The 4,736-nt window shown below is 37.8% G+C and overlaps 1 long non-coding RNA gene across 1 annotated transcript; it reads right to left on the reverse strand.

Moving 5' to 3' along the window:
• Positions 1-287: 287 nt before the first annotated feature.
• On the reverse strand, positions 288-3,219 carry LOC129922762 (uncharacterized). Its single transcript, XR_008774606.1, has 3 exons — positions 3,097-3,219; positions 1,774-1,863; positions 288-558 (listed from the first exon to the last, which is right to left on the reverse strand). It is a non-coding gene; the product is annotated as an uncharacterized LOC129922762 (long non-coding RNA).
• Between the last annotated feature and the right edge of the window lie 1,517 nt (positions 3,220-4,736).

Genomic DNA, 4,736 nt, shown 5'->3' on the forward strand with positions numbered 1-4,736 from the left:
GTACAAATACTCCTTCTTCCCTAGTGCTATTAGAGCATGGAATGGGTATCCTGAGCCAACCAGGAAAACCAGTGACTTGGCAGAATTTAAGTCATTGGTTAATATGCATGACTAAATGCATGACGCGTAGGACGTAATCATCTTCTTTTTTGAAGGCACGTTTATATTATATTATATAAGATTAGCTTCATAACATTAAAAAAAAAAATAAAATCGTGTGCTAGGTACCTTAGTTCTTATTGTAATACAAATCTTAATACCGATTAAAAAAAAACAACAAGCTACACTTCTTCTGGTGTCATCAATTAGTTTTATTTGTCTCTGTAACATATATTTGTGTACGTTTAATAATTAACAAAACAAGTGGCTATTTGAAATCTTTCGCTATTCAAAACAATTTTTTTTCCATACGTAAAAGTTGCACAGAGTCCAGAACATGTTGTATTTATGTACCAATCATATCATCCTCTTTTTTTGTCTCTTCCAAGGTGCGTCCCGCTTCAAGTCAAAATCCTCCGTCTCAATCGATTCATCAGAACTGGCAGATTCCAGGCTAACCTAAAATAATACGTAATTAACACATTCATCCTTTCCCTTATCTTTGCTATGAAATATATAAATCCGTTTGTTATAAAGAATATGTTTGTCTATTGTTTGATGTAGCCTTTAGCAGAATGGATAGAGATAAGCGGATAGAAGGGTCATCACCATCACCATGCTCCATCTGTGTGAGGGCTGGAAAGGTTGAAGGCCTCTCTTGCAAAAGGTCCTGACAGATAGACAAACGAGAATGTGAAGACTAAGGCAGACCCAGGAATATTTTTAACTTTTGTTGGTGGAAGCATTAGAATGTTATTGAAGTGAGAGATATTATTTAAATTATTTAAATTATTAGACATCTTTATACTTATAAATGTGGGAAGCGTGGTCGAGGGGCCAAGTGCGCTTGAACTTGGCTTGGCTTGGCTAACTAGAAGTGGGCTCGAGGTTCGAATCCCGACTCGGGCAGAGTTGTGTTTACTGAGCGCCTAAAGGCAGCTCCTAGATACCCCTTCCCTCCACACTGGTCCACAAATGAGATTGGACCAAAAGCGCTCTGAGCATGCTATAAGCATGAAAGTAGCGCTATATAAAAAGCTATATACTTCTACACTGACACTAAAAGATAGACTAAATGAGAAGTGTAGTATTTACAAGATGATTACTGGCTCAGTTCCTCCTTTCAGACCTTTCGATCTATAAGAATGACGGTTTTAAGTTTGGCCAGCGGTTAACTAGCAGTGTGGCATGTGGCCATCACAATGACTAACCGCCTTAACTTTCCCAAACTAAAATAAAGTACCCATTCGATTTGGGTAAACTCAGGGGCGCCTTAAAAAATCCCGAAGCACAAAATGCCAGTCTTCACCCAGATTCGAACCCAGGAAGCCAAGAGCTTAACCACTCAAGTTAACGAGGTGGTCATAGGTCCAGCACAACGAAATCCCGAAATTTAAAATCTCATTCTTCAACGAGATTCGAACCCAAGAGGTCTCGGAAGCCAAGCTCTTTACCACTCAAAGACCACAGACTTTTTCTTCGTAGTATATTGGGAAGAGAAAGTGACATAACCAAGTGGTAGAAATACATTTCTTTTGATTTTAAAATAAAAAAAAATAAAAACATTTGCATAGCCAAATTTTATTAATATGTCTGACATACTTCGTTTTATCACCATTTTGTGTTTTTTTTTTCAACAATGTGTCATTATTTACTCAATAAGTCTATACTTACATCTCCAGCCACCGGAAGCTGTGCCAGAACACCATAGGTCAAGGCCAGACATAGCATCAGAACCAGAACCTTCATCTTTGGGATGTGCTGCTATGGTAACCAATACAAGTCTCAAGGTTAAGATAATCAAAAAAATAAAACAATTTAAATAGTATGCCCACCATTTTTATTAGAATGATGGCAAAGGTTTGGTGTCAAGATATAGGCAAACTAGGCAGCCGCATCCGAGGGTCTTCGATTGATGTGTTCCATCTGGATCAAATCTTAAGCATAGCAGAACTGTATCTGTGTATGTCTGCTAGCCTCTCTTGAAGTCTCTACTAGAGTTCAAGGTTTTATTCACAAATGGTTAGGTCTACTTATTCGACTACATATTGTTAGAAACTTAGTATTTTTAGTTTATGTAGAGACACACCATAATTGACTCATTTTGAACGTGACTAGTGACGCTAGGACTTAGTTGGGTTAGAGCAGCGGTTCTCAACCTTTTAAGCTCGGCGACCCCTTTTTACAATCCCCTACTTTGGCGCGACCCCCCCCACACACACACACACACACAGAAATAGAAGAGTAGATAATAACAATCCATATTTTCGATGGTCTTAGGCGACCCCTGGCAAATCGTCAATCGACCCCTAAGGGGGTCGCGACCCACAGGTTGAGAACCCCTGGGTTAGAGGCTACACGGAGACAGAAAATCAGTTGGTGATAGGATATCATAAGGGTAAGATGTTTATATTAACAGAGACATCGACTGTGGCCTTCTTGTTGGATTAAACCTTTATTGAAAATGTTCAACGGTGTTTGGACTCGTCTTTTAACTAGTTAAAACTGATGTGCTTGTTTGCCTGTGAGCTAATCGCATTGAAATACACCCGCACAAGAAACCCAGACATCTGCAGAGTAATCTGTCGTAATCAGAAAGGCAACAATGAACTACAAGACTGATAGGCAAAACCACAATATGTTTGAAGACCATTTTCTTCCTTTTGTTAAAATGTCGAAACTTTATTTCTAGACGGCGCTTTATGACTTCAAATTATCTGTTGATTTATGTATAGACACAGGAAGAATATATATTTTAAGTAATTGCGTATTTTCGGCCTTAATATAGTTCAATTTCATTTTGGGTATCCCAATTCACGTAGCCAATGGCCTCCAATTAACTAAGCCTGACATGTTGGTGTGATATATTTGAACAGAATGCTTACGAAATAGTCATGACATATGCAATAAAGCGTGACAGTAAATAGAAAAGCTGGAAGATATACACAAGTTTGAAGATATTAAAAGAATTATTTAAGATAAGGTGGAAGAATTTACCTGATTTGTGAGTTGTCAGGCCGTGTCGATGATACTCCTTCTATCTCAAAGTTAAGCTCTGTAAGCTTTATGCACACTATATATATACTTTAACTTTGATCAGCTCAATTATGTGATTTCCATATTTTTTTTGTCTTGACAGATATAAACATATTTTTTTTTGGGCAATTTATATGATAAGTTTGACGTAGGTTATGCATAATTTTAATACATACCATTAGAATACAAAAGTGATTCATTTACGTACAATTTGGATCTGCAGGGTCTATTTCTCTATGTCTTTTGCCTTGGATAGAATCCCATTTAATGGCAGGCCCGCCCATTGCTTAATGTTGTATCCCATGGCTTTCTCTGTCTGCCTCTTCTTCTTTTTCCTGGTACTGTTCCCTGTAAGAGGGTCTGAGGACCTTGTAATATGGCCATAGAGTTTAAATTTGCGTTACTTGACTGTAGTTAGCAGGGCGTCGCTGTACTAATTCTGTCACTTGATCTTTTCGTGTCTGATGCAGTCTTTTTAAATGTGATACCTAGGATCTTTCTGTAGCATCTACTCAACAGTACATTCTGTGTTTGTATTTTAAAAAATTTACACTTGAATTTAATCTAGTTTTTTTTTTTGTTTTATTTTTGGTTTCGCACGTTTTAAACATTTCTTCAGGTTTTAAGATTATTATCTTATTGTATCTTGTATATTGCAGACGTTGCTTCAAAAATAAAGATCATTATGCCCTATGTATTTCATGTGTCAATCTAGTCAGTGAGTAATAGTCATGCATGTTAATCTTTGACTTTAACTATGCTAAGCCGGTGTTTTTCCTGGCTGGCTAAGGCACCAGTAATAACATACTGCAGGAAGGCAGAGGGTGGGGTTCAAACTCGGAGGCATCGTGAAGTCAGTCCGAAGTTTTAATTACACGACCAATCAGCCCTTTTTTTTCTAAAATCTGTGTTTTAGGAATAACCTCTCCCTTAGTCTGTTGGACTGTTAGGGCACCATGCAAGATTTGTCGACCGTCTTTCTCCATTCCTCTCTGTCTTTTGCATTAGAACGCTTTTAAATGTCAGACCCGTTTATTCTTTGATGTTGTCTTTCCATCGCTTTCTCTGTCTGCCTCTTCTTCTTTTTCCTGGTACTGTTCCCTGAAGGAAGGTCTTTGCTAGCCCGAAGACCTCGTAATATGGCCATTGATTTTTAGCTTGCGGTTGTTTTTTTTTTACGATAGTTAGCAGGTCATCATTGGGTCTCAATCGCTGCAGTAACCCTGTCTCTAATCTCTTGGTTTGTGACGCGGTCTTTGAATGTGATACCTAGGACTATCATACACATTTCCTAAAATAAACCTCATCTCATCTCTGCTTGCGGTCCCGTCTGGGGCATAATATCTATTCTGTATCTATTCTATCTAATCTGGGCGAGTCTTTCCAACGGTCCGAGCGTTTTGCCCATCTGTTTGGCATCTGCTCTAATTTTGGCGCGATTTTTTTCCGTTCCCTTTACTTTTGGTGCACTAAAAAAAAAACAACAACAAGCAAGATATGAAACTTCTCTAAAGAGAAGAACTCCACATTTACAACAATATGTCTTAATAATGTAGAACTTATTTCCTTTTTAAAAAAATTTCGAATAAAATAATGAATCA

The sequence above is a fragment of the Biomphalaria glabrata genome, chromosome 14, assembly GCF_947242115.1.
Source record: "Biomphalaria glabrata chromosome 14, xgBioGlab47.1, whole genome shotgun sequence".
Lineage (NCBI taxonomy): Eukaryota > Metazoa > Mollusca > Gastropoda > Planorbidae > Biomphalaria > Biomphalaria glabrata.